The sequence below is a fragment of the Crocodylus porosus genome, unplaced genomic scaffold, assembly GCF_001723895.1.
Source record: "Crocodylus porosus isolate Cpor-Errol unplaced genomic scaffold, CroPor_comp1, whole genome shotgun sequence".
NCBI lineage: Eukaryota > Metazoa > Chordata > Crocodylia > Crocodylidae > Crocodylus > Crocodylus porosus.
The window spans coordinates 76,459,506-76,482,507 of NW_017728948.1; the positions used below are offsets into that span (position 1 = coordinate 76,459,506).

The window sequence follows — 23,002 nt, forward strand, 5'->3', positions numbered from 1 at the left end:
AAGGCTGAGTTAAATTTAACTTCCAGTCACCAGACCTTACAAGGCTCACCCCATCAGATTGTTTTCCCCTTTTCAGCAAGAACTTACATAACACTCCAGCCCTCTTGTACAATATGAATTTCCATTTCTACCTGGGAGAAACTTTATAATATTTGCATTCTATGCCTAAGGAAAGGTGCATATGGCCAAAATGAAGCTTTTTTTTTTTTTTTTTGCAAATAAAGAAAATTTAATTGCAACTGTCTAGTTGGTCTAATGAACGATATCTCCTCTACCATACTGATTGCTTGTACTTTTAAACCAACACGGCTATAACCTGTATCCCTGATACAGGGATTGGGTCACTTTTCAACCTTCAATAAGGAGCCCAGAATAATCAGCTTAAAAGTGATAGAATAGGCCTAGCTCCTCGATCATTCTGGGGGCCATTCTTTGAACTTGCTCCAGTATATCTACATCATGTGTTCTCAATCTTTTCGTATCTAAGGCACCTCTCATTAGACTCAAAGCACCCCTTGGAAAAAGCAAACTCAGTTTCCACTTAGTTTTTGACTATGGAAAAAAGATAATTGAGCAGTTTTTCTGTTGCAAAGAATGGAAGGAGACCACAATAGGTCAGAATGTTTTTAACAATATGGAGTCCTATTTGAAATATCTGACTTTTTCCTTGTGAATGATCTTTGCATACCTAACAGTGCTAACATTGCATGGCACTCCTTAAAGGCACCTTGGTTGAGAATCACTGCTCTACATCTCTAAGTGTGAACCCTGGAACCAGATACAGTATTCCGAAAAAGCCTTACAAAAAAACAAGATGATTTCCTTACTTCTGCTTCACATCCATACACCCCAGCTTACAGTAGCATCTGACTCTGCCTGGTGATTTTCTCCAAGTAAAAACCTGGAAACTCACCAGAAATTAGGAATTATGTCTAGCCCAATCACTTCTTAAAAAGGTCACATACCCAGATGTAGAAAGATTCAAGTTGCTTATGTTTGCTCAAAGTGTATTCTGACTTTCTCATTCTACCCCCCCCCCCACACCCCAATCAATAAAGTTACTGGGTTACAGCTTGCCTTGCTGTGTTACTGAGGAGGGAGGAGAGAGGCCTTCAGCCCCAGCTCAGCCAGCTAAGTTTGTCTTGTTATTTTCCCTCAGTTTTACCTGATGCTAACTTTGGATGCTTTGGGCTGAAAGAAGTACCCAGAAATATTACTGTGGGCAAAGCACTCCTAAGGCTCACAGGGTCTGTGTGCCCCTGCACAAAAACCTACCAGAGACCAGTGCCCAGGTGGTGGCAGCATTATCTCAGGCTTGCAGGTGTTCTCCAGGAAGCAGGACAGCTGTCTGTAGGTTACCCAAGGGAGACTTCTGAAGCAAGGTTTTAGGCCTGGCACAATGAGGTGAGTGGCTCTGAGTAGTAGCGCACCCTACTGTGCATGCCACACCCCAAACCAGTAATCTGTCTCAGTTTTAAATAAACTCTCTCTTCCCCAGTTAATGAGTAGGGACCTACTTAAATTGTAGTGAAAAACCCTTTGTCTCACTCATGGTGTGCAGAGCTCATTTTGCAGGAATTTTGTGGTGTCCCCACCCCTCAGTGCTGATTGGCAGAGAGTCCTGCCCCTCAGCATCAATTGGTGGAGCTGTCCCAGTGGATAGGTACCCAAGGAATTACTGCCAGTCCACCGAACTCGAACAGTGAAAATAAATACATGATATCTTCATGTTTTTGGTTAATATTTAGTTTCCATAAACACAAAACCAGTTGGCTAATATTGAAATGCCATCCTGCCAGAGAAAGAAAGGAGAAGGTAACATTCTGCCACGTGGGTAAGGAAACAAGGAGGACTCACAACATTCGTGCTGCAGAAACTTTATTTTTCCAGAACATCCAGGCAAAAGATGGCAACCAAAAAAACTTGGCTCTGGGGAAGCAGACCAGGGACCTCACAGCAAGTTCCAACACTGCATCCTGCTAAATTACTCTTTTGCAAAATGTTCATTTTTATCCAAGTCAAAAAGAGTTGCATCCTTGCTTTCATCCAAATAAAAGTCAGCATAGCAAGTCAGAATTCACAGTTAGAAGATCCAAAATGCGTCTCAACGTTGAGCATTTTTATCCTTAAAACAAATATACTGAGCTGACTGGGTGCATACATAAAGTGTATCCTTGATATTTTAAAAAGGAAACCAGGCTGATTCCAAAAACTGACTTAACTAGATTTCAACCTGTCACCTCACTCTCCATCTTTACTTCTATTTATAAAATTCATGTAGTTCTTCATAAATCACTGCCAGTCAGAACATGACCCAGAAGGAACATTACAACAAAACACTGTTTTTGTGCGATGGAGGAAAACAAATCGCTATACAGCAACTGATTTTGACTACAAGTTTCCAAGTAATTGATTAGAGAGACAAAAGTAGCACTAATGTAGCATTAAGGTTGAAAAGCCAAAGACTCAAAAGCAAGAAATCCTATAGGTGGCTGTTTCTGCCATAGTACAAATGAAAAGCTATTGTATGCACTATTTATTTTATGATAGAGATTTTAAAAGCAAGCAGTTAACATGTCAGGGTTTGCGCTTACCTCAGAATAGAAAGTATAACATTTGTACAAAACTGCAGAAAACATAAAATTGTAAAGACAGAACTAACTCTGAATTTTCTGAATGCTTCTTTTCCAAACGTCAATGCTGTCTTAAGACAAGTGTTTGCATTTAGCTCCTGATTCAGCAAGGTTCCTCAAGCACACGCATAAATGCTTTTGTTGAAATGGAAGTTTAACTTTCCCTAAGGTTTTAAAAGTCTTTTTTTTTGTTGCTGTTTTGGAGAAATGGAAAAAGTGCAAGTATTGCTAAATCATCCCACTACCACCCAAATAGAAGCAACTCAGGGTCAGGGAGAAAAAAATACTGTAATATGTGTCTTTTGCCAATATTGAATGATCGTAACTTTAGAAATTATGACTTAATTTTCCTCAAACTTTTCTCCCTCTTGCTCAATGAGGGATTCTAAGCTACATTTGAAAGTTTCCAGTTCTGGCCAGATCCAGGGGATATAGCAAAAGTTGTCAACAAACATGAAAACTTGATTCCCAGATGTGCATACAGCAAGAACAGCTGAGCCAATTTTGCACATGCAGTTACAAAACATTAGGCTGGGAAGAGTCAAGGAAAAGGTCAAGTCAAGCAGAATGTGTTTGAAAAGGCTTGGCCTCACAGTCTGTGCATGAAACATCTGTCCAAAAGGGTGAAACAAAAGCCTCTAAATTACATAGCAATACCCTCTATAAGCTTCTTACCCTACTCGAGAACTGCAAAGAACTTCTTGTTATGTAATTTGATATTAAATTCAATTTATTTACTGAACATCCCTACATCCCTAATTGGGCAGCACTGTCCCGAAATGAAAACATCAAGTCCCTGGGCTGCATGATGCTGGGACAGCATTTGTCCCATATTCCCAGTATCATACAGGGATCTGGGTTTTCCATTCACCGTGGAAAAATGCAAGAAAGGTGGGCTTCCGCTTGCAGGCTGGCAGAGTTCCAGGGAAGACAGCTCCCCACTGCTGCACACACTCCCAGGGAGGGAAGAATGAGGGGGGATGGGACACTTGCCCCTCAGATTTGTGCATAGGGTGGGGGTACTTGCAGGCTCAGGGCTCCCCACCCTGCTGTCCTGCCCCTGGGAGTCTTGCGCTGGCTACATCTCCATGGCAAGGTGCCCCCTGCCCACCTGGCAGCAATAGCACAGAGTTGTAGCCCTTGCTGCTGCTGGGAGGACGGGGGTGCCTTGCCATGGCAGTGCAGCTAGCGCATGGCTCCTGGGGGCAGGACAGCAGGGCAAGAAGCCCCAAGCCCACAGCAGGTAGCCCGCACCCACCCATCCCCCACCAGCTCTGCACTGGCCGTGCCATTGGGGGAAAGGAGGTCGGCATGTGTTCTACCTTCCAGTGTGTAAAAGATGGTTACCCTAAGGTTTGCTACTAGCAAGTTAACTGCAAAATTGGAAAAACCTGAACAGGCAGGCATGAGCTGGGGTATTTGGAACAGAGAAAAGGAAGTATGCATTATTTACTGGCAAGGGGGGAGACACCTAATATATTTAGGGCATGAAAAGCTTACAAATCCTTTCTGCCTTCCCTTTGAACAAGAGCAAAAGTGAACTGAAATCCAGAACTAAGCAGTTTGGATTCATTTCCAAGTTTTACATCTACTACTTTCTCCATGCCACCCCACCCCACCCCAATGACTGCCCCATTCCACCCTATGAGAATGGAGAAGCACATTATTTTAAACTTTCTGCTAAAGCAATCAAAAGCAAAGTGGTTAACAATTTAATAACTAACAAACCTAGGGTTTTTTTTTAAACAAGTGTGCCCCTTCAGTCTCAAAGTTTCAGCTCATGTACCTCTTTATATTTTTTTCTTGTTCTTAAGGCTGGGGGGTGCAGATTGAGGCCCCTGTGGTGAAGGAGGGAGTGAGGTGAGGGCAGGCAGTACAGAAGCAGAGGGAGAAAAAATTATTTGGGGGGGTTGAATTCACGCATGCATATGCACCCCCCTCAGCAGGTAAGTCTGTGGGGGAAGAGGCAAAGGGAGAGGAAAGGGCTATGGGAGGGCAGATCGAGGCCCCTGCAGTGAGGGAGGGTGCAGGGTGATTATTTCACTGATTAAATGTTGTATGCATGTACACAGCCACTACATGCACACAGCCAGGAATGCAGCCCAGCAGCTTGGAGAGCAGCATCCACTGGTAAGTCTGTGGAGGGAAGGAGAAGGGCATGGGGGAGGGAAGGTGTGGGGGGGGCAGATTAAGGCCCCCACAGTGAGGGATGGAGTGGGGCTGGGGCAGAGGCAGGGGCAGGCACAGAATCAAGTGTGGCTTGTCCAGGGGGAGCAGCTCCTTGCCACTGCTCACACCCCTGAAGAGACATGGGGGGCACGTGCACCCTGGATTTGTGCACAGGGAGAGGGTGGGCTGCCCACTGTGGGCTCAGGGCCAGGGGCTACGCCAGCCTCTTCCCAGTGTGGGGGCTGGGGTGGGGGAGGGAGGAAGCAGGTGGCAACAGTGCTGGGAGGGTGGCTAAAGCCACCCCAAAATTTGCCATAGTCTACCTGTTTTCTCCCCTCTCAGCACCACCACCACCTGCCCCAAGCACAGCCTTGGCCTAGCACCCCTGCCAGGAACATGCTGGGACAGCCCCTGGCCCCAAACCCAGAACAGGCAGCCCACCCTCGCCCCATGCACAAATCTGGGGAGGGGGGGAAGCACATGCCCCCTATATCTTCCCTGGGGGTGTGTACAGTGGAGGGAGCTTCCCCCCCATGCCCTCTGGATGAGCTGCCTGTGGCTCCATCCTGGACCCCACCCTGGCTCGGCAGTGCCTGCCCCTGCCCAAGGCCCACTCCCTCCCCCACCGTGGGGACCCTGATCTGTGCCCCACATGCCCCTTCCCCCATACAGACTTACCAGCTGGATGCTGCTGTCCAAGCTGCTGGGCTGCATATTGACTATTGGCCAATATGGCTAGTTAATAATTGGCCATCGGTATCAGCCAAAAAAATCTTTATTGGTGCACCCCTAATTTAAATCAACAAGGGCTACAGACTTACTTTAAAATAAAAATAAGAGTAGAATGAAACTTAAATCCTGGAACACAAGTGAATGGTAAAGTCAAACAGAAACAGCATCCTCCTCAGACTGCAACAACACCTCTATGTTTATGACACCGGACTAAGGCCCAGGAATCCTGGAAACAATTCCTGGTTCTGCTCAAATTCCCAAATGAGCCTGGGAAGTCTTGCAGTCCTTCAGCTTCACGTGTATAACAGAAGGCATACACCCTCTCTCTCATTTGGCCTTGTTTATATGGACTTCATGGTGAAAATGGTCTCCAACGTGTCTACAGAAAATGAAGTCCTGATCTTAGTCAAGCTCACAGTCATAGATTCATAGATGTTAGGGTTGGAAGGGACCTCAATAGATCATCGAGTCCAACCCCCTGCATAGACAGGAAAGAGTACTGGGTTCAAAAGACCCCTGCCAGATGTCTATTTAACTTCCTCTTGAAGACCCCCAGGGTAGGGGAAAGCACCACCTCCCTTGGGAGCCCATTCCAGACCTTGGCCACTCTAAATGTGACAAAGGTCCTCCTAATGTCCAGTCTAAACCTGCTCTCTGCTAGTTTATGGTCATTATTTCTTGTGGCCCCCAGGGGCGCCTTGGTGAGTAAAGCCTCACCAATTCCCTTCTGCACCCCCACGATGAATTTATAGGCAGCCACAAGGTCACCTCTCAACCTTCTCTTGTGGAGGCTGAAGAGGTCCAGATGCCCTAGTCTCTCCTCATAGGGCTTGCCCTGCAAGCCCTTAACCATACGAGCGGCCCTTCTCTAGACCCTCTCCAGGTTATCACATCCTCTTGAAGTGCGGTGCCCAAAACTGCATGCAGTATTCCAACTGCGGTCTAACCAGCGCCCGACAGAGGGGAAGTACCACCTCCTTGGTTCTGTTTGTCATGCATCTGCTGATGCACGATAAAGTGCAGTTAGCTTTTCTGATGACTTTGTCACACTGATGACTCATGTTCATCTTGGAGTCCACTAAAACTCCAAGATCCCTTTCCACTTCCGTGCTACGGAGCAGGTCATTTTCAAGAAAATGAGTACTATATTCAAGTACCATATATACCTCCCCACCCCCACCCCTAAAAATCAGCCCTCCAAAATTGGGGTGGGTGTCTTAGGGAAGCTGAATAGAAGGATGTAGGACAGGGGTGTCCAACCTTTTTGAATGTGGGGCCAGATCACAAACTTTTGATTACCCAGTGGGCTGGCAAGCCATATTCAAAGACCTCACAGGAAGTGGTATCGCAGCAGGAAGTGATGTCACGTGACCTTTCACACCAATGAAGTTGCAGGAAGTGACAAGGAAATGGGTCTGGAAATGTGGTTTAAAATCCAAAATAAAAACGATATAAAAGCAAGAATGAAATAATACCAAACACTTGACTAAAATAAACACTTTCGTTTCTACTCTCTTCTCAATGAATAAAAGAAGCATAATGCAAGTCGACAGATCAAATGTGGAAGAGATATCACCCAGAGTGGAAACTAATCAAAGCAACAAAATATGGGCATTTTTGAGAATAATCTTCAAGAAGATTTACTTTTATTGAATTAATAACTTGTTAGTAACACATCTTTAACAAGTAATAACAAGTTGAATCCCCAATCCAACACAAAGAGAAACAGAAGCAAACACAATCCAAACACTGGACAGTATTTTTACCTGCTCCAAATTTACGTTGGAACCCAGATCTTTCATGCTCTATTCTTGAGCATATTGTTCAGTCTTAAAGGAGCATACAGCACAGCTGCAGGGGGATCAGCCATAGCTTTCCCTCCCTGGTGCAGCCTGGCCAGCCCGTCCCATCCCCTATCAAGCGGTGGCTTCCCCACATGCTGCTGCACTTTACCCCTACCTGCACCAGGTGGCCCCAAAAGGCAGGAGGCTCCACTGCTGCTTCTGCTGGCCAGTGCCAACCCAGCCGGGTGTCCCCGGGAGCACGTGGGAAGCCAGCTTCAGCCACATGCTGTCCTGGATGGAATGGGCCCAGCTGGGTCAGCACCAGCCAGGAAAAGCAGCATGGAGCTGAAGCTGGCTTCCCACATGCTGCTGGGGATGGGAGAAGGCTGGTCAGGTCAGCTCTAGCCAGCAGAAGCGGCAGTGGAGATGTGTGTCACTCAGGACTAACCAGTACAGGCAGGGGGAAAATGCGGCTGAGCCCCTGCCCGCCAGGCTCATCCCATTCCTTCCCGAGTGGTGCACGGCTCCTCCGCCGCTTCTGCTGGCCAGTGCAGACCCAGCTGGGCTCCTCCCATCCCCCAACAGCTTGTGAGAAGCCGACTTCAGCTGCATGCTGCTCTGGTTGGGATGGACCCAGCTGGGTCAGCAACGGCCAGGAAAAGTGGCATGCAGCTGCAGCCAGCTTCCCACAAGCTGCTGGGGACAGGAGGAGCCCAGCCAGGTCTGCACCAGCTAGCAGAAACGGCAGCAGAGCCGCTCGGGACGGGACGAGCCTGGCCGAAGCAACAGGGGCTTAGCTGCATTTTCCCTCTGACTGCACTGGTGAGTCCTGAGCGGCACACGACTTCACCTCTGCTGGCCAGTGCCGACCTGGCTGGGCTCCTCCCGTCCCAAGCAGCATGTAGGAATCCAGCTTCAGCGGCACGCGGGTCCCAGGAGGCGAGCTGGACACCGGAGGCAAGAGGCAGAACCAGAGAAGTAGTAGGCACTGTCCCCAGCTCATCCCGTCAGGTGCAGCTGAGGCAGCCCTGCGCCACACAGTCCTCAGGGTAGCGGCGGCGGGACTCTGCTCACGTGATGAGCCCGGCCCCACAGGGGTAAGCAGCTCCCCTCCCCTCGCTGCCAGCTGGGGTCTATGGGCCAGCCCTGCCCACCTCGCCGCTGCTTCGCTGCCACCATAGAGCGCAGAACAGGTGCCAGGACTCCTCGTCTGTCCAGAGCAAGGGACCCTGGGCCCAAGAAAATGGCTTGGCGGGCCGCATGGTAGCCTGCAGGCTGTATGTTGAACAAGACTGATGTAGGAAGAGAAGAAGCAGGGAAACATTGTGCTGTATTGACTGCCAAAATGACTGCAGTTTCTCTCTGTGACAGCAAGCAGTAGAGGCAGTGGCTTCTGCCTGAAGAGCCATTGAGCTAGCTGGGGAATAAGTGAGCTGCTGCATGCAAGCAATTTTCTCCATCATGACCATGGAAATATCTTTTTGCTACACTCTGCCTTCCAAAAATAAAAGCATGCATCTTATTTGGGGGCTCATGGGTATGTGACAAAATTACCGTGTGGCAAATGACACAGCAACTCAACAACATCCTACACTGTGCCATGGTTATAAATAAAGGGAAATGGGAGGTGATAGCAGAAAAACAGTCTGCTATGATAGTTTAAAATCAAGTAGAAGGCAGGGTAGATTTGCACCTTAGATGGCTGGTGGTCAACCTTTTTTGCCTGGCAGGCTGGATGTACGGTGCCCAATCTGCTCAAGGGCTGCATACAGCCCATGGCTCTGATCCAATGTCGGGAGCAGGCATGGCAAAGCCCTGCCCAGCCAGGCAGAGCAAGGTGGCGGGCAGCCTGGCTCTGATCCAGCTGCGTAGGAGAAGGGGGTTTGGCCTTGTCCCAATCTGGCCCACAGGGGAGAGGGAGTATGGCCCAGCCCCAATCTGGCCAATGCAGGAGGAAGGGGGCATGGCCTGGTCCCAACCCAGCAGCATGGAGCAGGGGAAAGAGGGCATAACCCAGGTCCAATCTGGCTGTGGGGGAAGGGGTGGGGGCATGGTCTGGCCCTGACCCACCACAGAGCTTGGCAGTTTGGTGGTATGAATTGCCACTGCTCCCCTGCTCTCTGGGGAGCCCCACTGGCTGGATGCCATGGCTCTGCAGACTGGATTTGGCTTCCTGGCCTGAGGTTAAGCTCCCCTGTTATAGACTAACTTAAAGTGATAAAAGAAACAATATTTAAAACTTTAAAAACAGGTTCTTCAACGCTGAGTCGATAGTAATGAGAGTTATGCTTATCTGCTTATTAAGCAAAATGCACATTTGGATAATTTTATTTTAAACCTCTCAAACTACAATTTATATTGGTAATGCAGAAAGACCATCCATGCCTGGGAGAAGCCTCATTATTTATTATTGTTACAGCTGAAAAATCAGTTAAAAATCATCTTGTAAGCTGCAAGCTATTGATCTACTTGCTCTTACCAGCCTAGAAAAACACTGAGAGGTTTGTTTATTTTTCCTTTGAAAGATTTAGGAAAGGTCTTGTAAGAGTAAAAAATAAAGGGAAAAATGTATGATTAAGGGTAACACCCAACCACTGTTGTATTTAGTTTGTTTTGTGTGCTTCAGTAAATGTAGAACAGCTAAGGCCAACTGCAAAGTCTCCTTTCACAGCCTCTTGGAACAGCACAAATCACTAGAAAATTCACTGGTGCATTTTGCACAGGGTGCAGTATGTTCCAAGAAACCAGTCTCATGTCATGATGTGCTGCCAAGACCACATCCAGCAGCATTTGTTACACCTGAGTGCAGGTAAAAGAGCACCCGAGTCCCTAGTGAAGGTTAATGGGGAATCTTACAAGTTTCACAATAATATGAAGTATTTTTATAATGCAGCTAATGGAAGAAAATCAGTGCGCTAGAAGTCAAGGGCAAAAGTTCCAAGAGGCAAGAAAAGCCTCTTTGGCTTTCAACTCCAGAATCAGAATCCCTAGTTACTAAAAAGATCAAACACCAGCAGTCTGGCTCTTGCTCATAAACGTTAATTAGTATTATTATAAAATGGATAAGCCAAGCCCCTTTTCTTGAGAAGAAAAGCTTAGGGTGGAAGGGCTTCAGAAGGGAATTTACACAGCATTATAATTAATCATCAGTGAAAATCAAGTACTAAGGTTGTGCAACCTAAAGGTAGGGAATGATTACATAATAAAACAGGCCATTTAATTTGTCTAGCAAAAATGAGAGGCATAACTAAGGGAAAAACAAACAAGCCATACAGAGTGAGGTGACTCCAGGGCAAAGAGCTCTCCTAATATGAATGCCGTTAGGAATACCCATCTGGGTATTATTTCAGAAAGGAATATATCTGCATATTCAAATTTCAGGACTATAGGACAGCCTCAGTCAGCACAGTGGGAAACACAGGAGTGGCTGTAAGATCATCTAACCTGGATCATCAACCCTGGAAGCAGACAACCTCTGACACTGCAGAAGGTGACAAGTCTCCATGGTGCAGCTGGCCAACTTTATAATGCTACCCATGGAAGGAATAATTCCTCCCCAACCCTTAGCAGTGGTAAAGTTCCATCTTGAAATAAAAGAAATGAAATGGTACATTTTAGCACATATAAACTACAAATATTATTGTCTTAAATACACAGTGTTTATTTCGCTGCAACTATGGTGACCTTCAGCAGTCTTCAACTTATAGGCAAACTACCCAGATCAGCTCAGTGGCATTGGACTAGTTTGCTCTCAGAAGGTCCCCAAATTCAAAACAAAAGTATACATCCTGTCTTCCCCTCTTCACCACCTTAACATCCAGATCCCTTTCACCAGGGTAACAGGGGGTCATTGTAGTGATGTACTATTGTAGCAGATGGCATAGGGCAGGGAAACAGTGTTAGAAGTAGCATAACAGCAAACATTAAAAAAAGGCACACAACAGTTATCACCTGCAGCACTGTCTTGACAGTGCATATATTTATAGAGCATCTTTAATCTGTAACATTTCACTTAAGATGTGGCTAAGTGACAACCACTAAGCATCCTATTAAGCAGGAAAACAAAATATAAATCCTCCTACCCACGTTCTTTAATGCATCAAATTACAAGAATGAAGACCAGGAGGAAAAAACAAGCTCCAGAAGCTGAGATCAGATTTAATAAAACACTACCATAGAAAGATACCATTTTGATGTGCATGAGAAAAGAGTGTTCTCATATTTTGCAGAAGTACTTTCTCACCAAAAAAAGTGTGTGTGTGTGTGAGGGGAGGACCTTCAAAAAACTCAGCTTCAATCTTTTCAGAAGCATCTCCACTGGCATCCAAGACAAGTACAGAAATAGGACACAACCCTGTTAATTATCCAAGAAGTGTCCTAGGGTGGGAAGGGGGAAGGGGACAAAGCTATATCTGACATTAAGGCTTGTCTTGTTTACAAGTTCTTTTGTTCTTTGGCAGCTCCAAGAGCTGACTTGATTTCTTTTTTTTTCTTCTTTTTTGCAGTGAGGGAGCCTTTAAATGAAAGCCTTCTGTTAAAAATAAAACCACAAGTCCTTCTCTTATCTATTTACCTAAAGCAAATGAGACAACCAATTCCAGTTAAGGCCTCCCACACTGTATTGCTTGCAGCAATCTGCCCTGCTTCCCTCCTCCCTCCAAGTAAACACCTTAAATTACCCAAGAAGCAGGTTAATACCGAATCATGTACGTGTGGTACACTTACCTCTGTGAACATGTCTTATTGTCTTCCTACATGGCAAGAGAGATTTCCTGTTTTCATACATTCCCTTGTCAACCCTAATCAGTGTCAATGGGTTAGTGTCTTTTGTGCTGGCGGCTGAAGTAGTAGCCCTGACAGGAAAGAACTTTTAATCTCTTCCCTTGCACTGAGCCATGAGAAGCCGTGAGTGCTCCCAGGCATAACTCCCTTGGCTCCTCTCCTAAAAACGCTCTCTCAAGTACATGGTTGCTTAGCAATATCTGCCTTCCCCCTGTACATTTGAAATCGGCAACATCTGTCCCTTTGGCAGTTTTGACTTGTGCAAAGGACTGTGTGGAGAGTTTTAAATCCTACAAAAACAAGCTGGTAGAAGATGTTTCCTACAAGCTTGTGTGTTTGCTTCAGTGTTTCATTACTAATTTACTTCCAATCTGTACAAAAGCTCTGGCTCTTCCCAAAGGGAAGGTACGAGGGCAGAAGTGTGTGGAAAAGAAACCTTCGTGCCCAGTGGGAAATGCCTATTAAACCACGTATAATAAGTAGCTTTTTCTATTTACATATTTACACCTGTATGCTTTGGCTTCATTTTTTTTCTCCAAAAGGCCCTTTAATTCACCACTTCCACTGGGACTGGCATCTATTTCTCACAAGATATTGTGTACATGTGTATGAAACAGGAGGAAAACAAGGTAGTAAAAATATGGGTTGATGAGTTTATAAGCAGCAGCTGCTATGATTTTTTTTCTATTCCTGACCCTCCAAAATCCACAGAAAATAAGCTCTGACATCAAATACATTGGTAAAGTATATAGTGCAATTGACCACTAACCTTATTGCAGCCTCAAGTACAACTGCACAATCAATAGTGAATCCTGACCAAAGCAAAAGGAGACTGAAATTCTCTCTCAGAGTGGAAATAGCATCATGGCCCTTCATTTCCTAGAATCAACATGTCTGGAAAGACGCACATTAAAAATGATATTTTTTGTGCCTTTGTGTCACCATCAAAACCTGCACTCTTAATTAAATCCAATTTAAATTCACCCTTCTCCTACCCTAGTCACAGATTTATTGCATTGCAATAAAGGTTTTGGGTTGCATTTGTGTAATTGCATTGGGAAATTTAGTAGGTTGGGGGTCGGAGTAGGGGGATGAGAGAATTTTGGGTTCCCAGATTGAGATGTAGCATTGTTACAAGCTGGAACCAGATTATTAAAATGTAATTAGCAAAATGCTAGCAGGAGGAATGTATGTTAAACACAGCATATGCAGTTTCTAAGAACCTATTAAAAATGCATGTTTTCCTTTTTCTTTGGTTTTGATGGATTTCTTTTTTCTTTTCTTTTTTTCCTGCAAAGTGGTTAACAAACAGATTAAAAAAGAACGAAAGAAAAAACAAGCTATCACAAAGGCTTTGGTGAATAAGTCCCTATGATGGTAGAAGAATTATTAATGGTAGTAAAGCATTGTTAAAAAGAAAGGCTGAATTCTGCCAAAATTAGACAAACACTTAGTCTATATTAAAAATATGGGCCAAAATTTTGCATTAAAAATGAGTTCTTTATTTATATGACTTTAAACTCAAAACTTAATACCTACAAAAAATAAACAACTGTTCCAGCTTTAGACATTTTATGCCACATTATAAAACCCTGTGATAAAAATGCCATCTTGGTTGTTAATGGATGTTTACAGAGGAAGTGCTGATGCATGCTTAGCGAATATTATGTTGCAAGAAGCTGACATCTATAGGGAAAAATTACTTTGGGAAGGAATAGTATGTTCTGTTAGTTAGGAATTAACAACTTTCTTCTCAACTGACTAATACTCAAAATTTTGAGCTTGCCTTTTCACTGCCAGATGGCTGGCACCAAGTGACACAGTCCACCTTGCAAAGCAGATATGTTCAACTGTCCCTTTTAGGCTTGTTTAACAACCAACATCAGTTATATATTTAAACAAAAACCAAAACCCCGCCCCTGATTTGTAATTTCCACTGAGCATGTTTAGGCTTTCTTCCTCTGTCAGATACCACAGGTGTCAAGAGGTAAGAGAGGCAGGAATCCTGCAAGATCTTTTGAAACCCTATGCTCTAACCAAGGGTGTTGATACCCAAAAACTTGCAAAGAAGAATTTTTCTGACTACAGCAAGCTGTGTTATCTGGCATCCATGGGGAATGTGGAGCGCCAGTTAATCAAAATTGCTGGTTATCCGAGAGGTGCCCATTTGGGCTGCCACCCCTCCCACCATGTCCGGTGCGTCAGTGTGCTAGGGGACAGGGAGGGGGGCCTGAACAGAAATGATGAGTAGCAAGGAGGGAATTTTAATTAAAAGTTTACTATTCCCGTATCAATGTGTGCCGGGGGACAGAGAGGGGGGCCCTGTGCAGGGTGCTTTACCCAGGCAGTGGGATTCGGTGAAACTGGAAGTGCCACAGTGGGACTTCCAGTTTCACTTTTTCTGCATCGATCAACATGCCAGTTAATAGAGCATGCCTGTTAGTAAAGTGCCAGATAGCACAGCTTTTAAGGTATTTGAGTTGGTATAATAAAAAAATATCAGATTTCCCCAAAGAACCTTGTGTGCTCTAACCACAGCAGTTTTGATTTGGAGAAAAGAAAATGCTAAGTTATGTCAGTGACACAAAGGCAGCAGGTTTTCTTCTTACCTTCCAACCTTGAAGGACTAAAACACTCAATGTAAATTATACATAATATAATAAAGGGCTTAGTCTGTCTGTCTGTCCATAATGCTCTTGAAGCACTCTGATTATCTGATTGGTTGTCCAGCAGCACGGGGCGGTGGGTGGCAGTGCTCCGTCCCTGCCCAACCCCCATCATTCTTGATGGGCAAATTTGGTAGTACTTAGTAAGACCCACGCTATTTTTTTAAACTATTTATTTAGTGAGAAAGCAGCCACATTTTGTAATACTAACTTTACATAAAAAACCTATAGCTTCTCTGTCTAAAAAGTCTGACAGTGGCCTGTCCATTACTCATTGCATTACAGACCTCCTGGGTCTGGTAAATTTTGGTCCAAGAACTCTGCTTTCAGTTTTTTTAAGAGGGCCTTTATCCTTTTTGCTATTAAAAAGCTTTAAAACTCCAGAAAGACAAAGCCTGGCAGTGAACAAAACATGGACATTTGGGGCCACTGCCACCTCCTCCTCCAAGAGAGATGTCTGCTTTAACTTCTGAATCAGGCAGCCAGTGGCAATGTGTAGGGGGTGCACATGCACCCCGAGCATGTCGGTACACTCCCTGACCAGCTGTGCTTGGGCAGGGGGGACAGGTGGGAGTGCAGATGTCCCTACTGCAAGCACCGCCCAAGGAGTGGAGCACCGTGGTGCTCCCAGAAGTGGCCACAACCACTTCCAGGAGCAGCCGCAGCAATCACCCTTCTCACAATCAGCTGCAGGGGGACCCCCACCCTGGTTGGTGGGCTCAGCTCTGGGGAGGCACCCTCCCCCCCCGGTCACTGACTGGTCGCTAGGGGGGCACGTGGCCCCCCAACTAAGGCAGCAGTCACCCATGCAGGCAGCAAGAGGCTGTCCCATTGCTGGGTTTTGTTTTGAGCTCATTAACATGCATATTGTCTGCCACATCTTGCTGCCTTCAGTGTTTGTTCTGAAGTTGCCTCGTTGGAATATTTGACTGTCATCTGCGCCTGGCCTTTTTCAGGCTTTCATGCTGATTTTCAGTTTACATATTTTTTCATATTAGTCATGGTGTGCATTAATAGTAATGAAATTAGCAGTATGAAACGTGTCTCATTAGAAATTGTAATGATTTTGGGGGCAAACTCTGAAATGCCAAACAATTTATTAAGGGGATTTTTAGGCAATTATTACAGGCTCTAAGTAACAGCACTTAATTTTGTGCAGTTTATGAAAAATGAAAATAAGCAGTTTATAAGCCACTGCAGTTTATGAAAAATGAAAATAAAATTAAGTTAACCCATTCCTGATATTTACTACACTATGTCCATTTGTTTTCAAAACAATATTTAAACTGCAGTACTGAATCAACATTTAAGGGTAAAACTATTTAAGCTAGTTCCATTCTATTATGATTTGCAACACTATATGTATACAATTTTGGAGACTCCTAGGCTATCTTTTGTCTTTTTTCAAGTGTGAAAAACAAAGTAGTTTGCTGTATAGGCTGCTCTTAGGGAAGAAAATCTGTCGGGATAAACTTCAAAATTAGCTGACAAAACAGTTTTTGAGTTATTGCACTTAAATACTGTGTGTGGGTTCTTCCAGTTCTGAGAAAAAGCATTAACATTTTTCATTCAATTAAAAATACATGGATTTTTCTAAAAGATAAAAAGAGGACTGAACCTGGTCTCACAGCTGTGATAGAATCAGTTTGACAAAAGTTTAGTTTTCAATTAAAAGATTATGCAAGGTGACACTATTCATAGCGGAACCTCCTCCATCAGGTCCCCCTACTGAGATTATAACCTTCTCTAAAACAGTGGGCAAAAATTCCAAAGTTTACACTTCTAATGTCATGCCAATGGAGGTTAACTACTGTAAACCTTTGCCTGCCATCACTGCAGGGAAATCTGTTGGAATAGCCAAAAAATTGAAAGCATCCAACACAAAGTCCTTCCCAAGGACTTTGAGAAACATCAGTCAGTTGGAGTCACCCTTACATAAAAGGTTTGTAAGGTAGTGCAGAATTAGGCCCACAGAAAGTGGGCTTTTCAGCAGACCTCATCAAAGGTTACAAGTTTCAGCAAAAAAGCTTGTCAGCTCTGTTAGGTTACTGCAAAAACAACTGTAGACAAAATCTTCACCAAATATTTTAATATTATAAGAGCCTAAGTCTGTCCATAACGCTTTATTCTGATTGGAAACAGCCAATCAGAGTGCTCCATGCGTGGGGGAGCACTGCCATGATTCCAAAGCTGCACCAAGGAGTGGACAGAGGATGGGGGAGCCAAGGCCAGCACCACTGGCCTCAGCTCCCCCACCCCACTCCCTGCAAGAGACAGAGCAGTGGCAGCGTGGGACGTTAGGTGGCGGCACTCCATTCCAGCCCCCCCCATCATTCTCAACAGGTAATTGGATAGTTCTTAATAAAATCCACTCTTGCGACCCCCTAACCCTCATACACAGTGTTAAACGGCATTGCTAAAAATCCCTAAACACACTGAACTCAGGACATTAGCAGCGAGGATTCAAACAAACCTATTTTCAGCAAAATGCTACAGGCTACTGATCTGCAGACTACTGAACATGATATGATATTTTTACATCAAACACACAACCCACACATCTTGCACACATGCATGCATATCCCTTCCTGCATCATATGCTCAAAAGTCAGAAAATATCAAAACTGAGGTTGCCCATATGGCATTATTTTAGCCTTCTTGGGTGTAAGTATTATAATGCATCTTTAATTTCAGGCCTTCAAATTGTTGGCCCCCTCACTTCCCCCACACAAGAGGATCCCTGCCTCATTCAGTGCACAGAAGGGACGGAACTGTCAGCAACTATTCAGTCATCTGTTGTCTCCTCATTGTTCAGTGTGTGGCCTCTTGCCTTATTTACTGCACATTATTCAAACCACGCTCTGAAAACAGAACAATCAGCTTCCTCATGGGACTTGTCTGTGATCCTCATAATTATAGCATCCCAGTGCTTCACACACATTAATCTTCAAAACACCCATGTGAGACCAAGGGTGGTACTTACCCCCATTGCACAGATGAAGTACTGAGGCTAGGCTGTCATAACACAATTCTAGCAAAAAAATTCTTACTATTTAACATAAAGCTGTTAAAGCTAAATGCATACCATCTGTTTCATAAAAAAAAAATATTTACATGCTTTTCATTCAACAATACTATCGTTTTAATGATATACCGTTATTCTAAAGCTGTTCTTTTAGAATTGGTTTTTTGGCTCTCAACTCTGCAAATTTAAAAACTCCGTTAGGGCTGTCAGATTACCCAAGACAGAGAGAATGGCCAACATATATTAAAAAGATAGTGCCTTAAGTTAGGCTTATATGTTACAGCTGATCCCAGTGTGAGGGTTTGTTTTTTTTTTAAGTCAGGCAGTTTATTTCAGACACTTAATTAAGATTCAGAAGCCCAAATTTATGCATCCATTTTTGGGCCAGTATATCCACTATTTTTTATTTTGAGGAGTCTCCTACCTAGATTTAACACAATGTAAGGGAACTTCCAAAATTATCTTTCAGGCCATGTTGTTGCCTTTTGCAGACTTCATAGCTCCTCCTCTGACTGCCCTTCCCTACCTCTTCCCATTCTTTCAAGTTAGGAGTTTGACATAAAAGTTAGAAGGGTTTCCTGTTCCAGAGCTCAAAAAAATCAAACAAACCCAAAACAACAACAAAAAAACCAAACCAACAAAGTCTAAAGAAAACCATTTATTTGGTAAAACCAGCTAAATATTAAATTTAGCTTAATTGAGGACCATGATTGGATTCTGCCACTAACACATACAGATACCATTTACCTGTGCTGCATCATGCTGAATGCCTTATTGGCCAGAAAAATACTGCCCCCAAAATACTCTGGAAAGAGCCAGAAATTTACATGGAGTATTCAAATGAGCCAGACTCAACTGCTATTCTAGTTAACCTCCCAAAACAGCAAGAACATAAAATGCTGATGGAGCAGACAGATAAATACAATATTGCAACATGATCAAGAGTCTTACCATACTTTGTATTTTGCTTAGCTATGAAACCAAGCTCTTGCAGCTACATTATTACATAAGAATCTCTGATTTCATTATATAAATATATTTCTAGTCCTTATGGTTGAGAATAAAAAGCCTGAAAGCATGAGTTTATCTCCTCAGTGTCAGAAAACAGTAGGGGGATAACAGGTACAAGCAGTCCACAGACTTACGACACAACTGGTTCCTGAAAACCGTATCGTAAGTCAAAACGTCATAACTCAGAACCAATTTTCCCATAAGAACGTTATAAATGGGGGATTGGTTCCTTTACCATGCCTAACAGTTGCGCCTAGCTGGTAAGTCTGTTGGGGAGGGAAGGGGCATTGGGTTAGCAAGGGAGGGATTGAGGCTGGGGCTGGGACAGGGGATACCCCGCTAGGGTGGAAGGGGGTGGGACTTGGGGAGGGGATGGGGCAGCTCCCACCACTATGTGCTGCCAGTCCTGGAGGGCGGGGGGCATGTGTTCCCAGATCTGCGGGGGGGCAGGCAGGGTCAGGGCTGCATTGTACTGTGCCTCAGGCGGGTTCAGCAGTGCTGGGAGCAGGGGCTGTGCCCTGCCACTGCTTGCCCAGCCAGGGTGGGGGTGTGCGGGGCAGAGATGTTGAGCTGCCTCAGACAAGCAGTGAACAGCAGTGGGAGCTGCCCCAGCCTTCCAGACAAGCCACAGCTTTGCTCGACCCTGCCCTGGTGGGCAAGTGGCAGCAGGGCATAGCCCCTGCTCCCAGTGCTGCTGCACCCACCTGGGGCACAGTGCAATGCAGCCCCACCCCTCGCAGATCCATGGACACATCCTCCCCCTTCCCCCGGGAGCAGTAATGCATAGTGGCGGGAGCCACCACACCTCCTCCCTGCACACCTCACTCCAGCTGGGCAGCTTCCCCCCAGCCGCGCTCCCAGCCCTGGCTGCAATTCTTCCCTTGCTGTGGGGGCACTGATCTTCCCCCCCCATGCCCCTTCCCTCTCCCCCACTGCAACAGACTTACCAGCTGGACGTAGCTGTGTCGAGTGTCATAAAGGCGAAACCCACATCAGAACATTGAAACAGGGTGTCAATTTACATATGTTGTAAATGCTGTTTGTCATAACTCAAAGAGTCCTAGGGTCAAGGGCTGCCTGTATGCACACATAGGATGTTCAAGCCAATTTCATGTTTTTGGGGGAACCTGATGCATGTGCTTCAAACACTGAGGGTTAGTGATATTATAAATATAGGAAAGACAACCCTTCAACACCTCTTAAAATAGATCCCCATCTATCCCACAATTCTCCTTGGAACCAAAACCTACAATGTTGTTCCTGAGGCTTTAAACAAACAGTCAATAGCAGCGGCCATAATGAAGGCTGGAGCAGCCTGTTTTGAAATAATCCACCAATATCAAAAACAATTTATATATACCTTGTGGTAAAAATTGTCAAACAAGCTCTCAAACCACGTACAGCAGGGGTCTCAAACATACAACTGGATCTGGCCCGTAGGTTTCTGGACTGACCCCACATACCACATGGAGCATGCACTGGCCCCAGAACTCTGTACACTGCACATAACATGGTCTGGGGCACATATGACTGGCTCTGGGGCCTCATCCAGACCTGCCTAGGGTCAGCATGCAGGACCAGCCTGGTCTGGGGTGCTTCATGCAGCCTGCGCCCTGTGCTACATGCAGCACCAGGAGCCCACACATGTGCAGTGCAAGCCCTGGAGCAGGGCTAGCACATGCTGTTTGAGGCATATGTGCAAGACCTGGGGCAACTGATGAAGGAGGTATCACCATACGCATGGTCCCCCTCCTTATTTTAATGTATGTTGTTGCATTTGTAGCAATTTCCTAATAAATACAACAGAATACAGCAAAGCTAGAAAAAGGTGGTTGGGCTTATTTTACCATGACAAGCTGATACTAATGGGCATGCATACACCATGTATGTGTTATAGATACAGCTAGCACCAAAGCAAAAACACATCTGGTCAAAACTAGACTTATGCTTAGCCTCAAAATAGGCTTAAACATAAGTGGCAAAAACAAGTCTCACTTCTAATAGTCAATGGATGCTCATTCCCTGTATTGCTCTTTTAGTCTACTTAGACCTAGGCCACAACGAGACCTATAAAACTGCAGTATTACCAATTCTGACATTACTTGGTGTTTTTCTTAAAGCTTCAGCTTCCAGAGATATATCATTACCCCCAAACCGCAGTGTTCATTTTAAAATAAAAAGTTTTCAGCTCTCATAGATATAGAGAACAATTTAAAGTCATGATACCCTGAAGGCTCAGAAAACCAGAAGACAGACAGAATCCCAAATCTATTATAGTTACAAGTCTCATAAATTAAGGCATCTATAAATTCTGTAGATATTCTATGTAGCTATATGTTTTTAAATATTAAAATGTATATAGCTGCACTTTACTGTTTGGGAAGGCAAGGTAAAACAATATTAAACCAAATAAAAATAGTGTTTATCTATTTTTAGCTTAAATTACCTTCCAAGTATTTTTTTCTGTGTACACCTTGTTATATCCCTTTAATCATACTAAATATTCAGTCACCTCCCTTTCTCAGTATTTATATCCTTCAAGTATTTCCTGACTTATGTCCTAATCCCAATCCTTAGACAAGCTACCTCTATTTACTTCTTTTAATCTTTAAACTATTAATCAGCTCTGTAAGCATTTGTCAGCAGCTTTCTGGTTGAGAAGGCCCATAAATAAGAAGTAGGATTCAAGCTGGAATTTCAAGAGTGTATCCAAGTAGCTCCTTTTCTTTCCCTAGAGGTATGGAAATCATGCCACCAGCAAGGGTACAGTTAGAGGACTTCAATTGTTTTAATAAATCACAATTGACCCAGCACCAGCAAAAGAATCAGCACTACTGGAAAGAAGCTCCCACCCCTCTCCAAGACCCTATGTTAAACACAGCTGAAATCCTTGCACAGACACAGTGCCTTAGTAGAAGAATACAAAGTCCACATCACAAAGTCTCTCTCCATACATTTCTGCAACAGCAGTTTTATTAATACCTCATTATAGTATTGGGTCTCATTAATGTTTCTGCCTCAGTTAAGGCTGCACTCAGGTGGAAGGAATTCAAACTTGTCTTTTATATTAAAGGTCATTTAAAAAAAAGCTTTACCTGCATTTGACTTGTGCATAAGTATTTCCACCTCCTCCTAGCTCAAAAATTCCTGCAAACTTTCCATATAGCTGAATTCAGTTTGGCAGGGAAGAGGGAGGTATATTGGCTATAAGTAAAAAGAGTTGGTAAGGATTTTTACTGTGTGCAGTTTTTAGGCCACTAACATGGATATGAGTGGGCCCTTCTCCAGTGACATCAGTGGAAACAGTGATGAGTGCAAGCAGCCAAATCTTATTCCACTTATTAGGCATTACATGGACCTAGTACTTCACCCTGTTTGGATCCATTAATGCATCCACTGCTGTAACATGTTATTATCTTAGCGTTAAGTCATAAAAAAGCAGCAAAGAGGAGGAGGACCCACCCGCCTTTTTTATCAACAGTTTTTCAGGGACTTGAGCAGGGTGGAACAGGATTGTACTTACGTGCCTCAAGTAGAATAGGAACTGGTCTTATCTGTCTAGTGAGCGTCTTGCATCTAATGCTTGACTGATTCTAAGAATAAACAGAAGGACTCTCCGTGTTTCTGGCACTGGATCAGAAGGGTTCCAATTTTGCCTGTGCACATTAAACATTAGAGGATGGTGATTGTGGTAGATTTCTACACCATCTGCAACCTTCACTGGTCTTGTCTTAAAAGATTTTTGATTTTGGAATCTCACTTTATTTACTGTTAATTTGCACAGCTGAGGTCTTGTTCTACCATTGCCTTATATGCAATCTTGTGTACCAACGCCAAACACATTTTGGTTTGCTCATATGCAATAGGGGTGTGCGAAACGGGCCGTATTCAATTCAGATTTGGCTCGAATCAGGGATAGTGATTCAATTTGTTGATTCGGACCACTGCCCCAATTCGATTTGGCTGAATCCAAATCTGAAGAGTTGATGCTGATGTGGAGAATCAGCAATTTGGCCATAGACACAGCTATAAATGTTTTTTCTACATAACTTGAGGTACCAGGTGCGGGTTGTGAACACTGAGATGGTGGGGCAGATGGAGCGTCCCACAGGAGCGCGGCGGTTCCCCCCTGAATGTTTGGTGGTGGACCCACATTTGGGTCCACTGCCAAACATGCAAGGGTCCCCCTCAGCCCCCTTC

The 23,002-nt window shown here is 44.4% G+C and overlaps 1 protein-coding gene and 2 long non-coding RNA genes across 7 annotated transcripts in view; 1 reads left to right on the plus strand and 2 right to left on the minus strand.

Annotated features, from left to right (window-relative positions):
• Window positions 1-23,002, minus strand: part of AFF1 (AF4/FMR2 family member 1) — a 207,482-nt gene that overhangs the window by 78,495 nt on the left and 105,985 nt on the right. The window lies entirely within an intron of this gene.
• Window positions 1,241-8,685, plus strand: LOC109322027. Its single transcript, XR_002104284.1, has 3 exons — window positions 1,241-1,458; window positions 3,634-3,637; window positions 8,674-8,685. It is a non-coding gene; the product is annotated as an uncharacterized LOC109322027 (long non-coding RNA).
• LOC109322028 lies at window positions 11,457-12,627 on the minus strand. The gene is made up of 2 exons (XR_002104285.1): window positions 12,044-12,627; window positions 11,457-11,849 (listed from the first exon to the last, which is right to left on the minus strand). It is a non-coding gene; the product is annotated as an uncharacterized LOC109322028 (long non-coding RNA).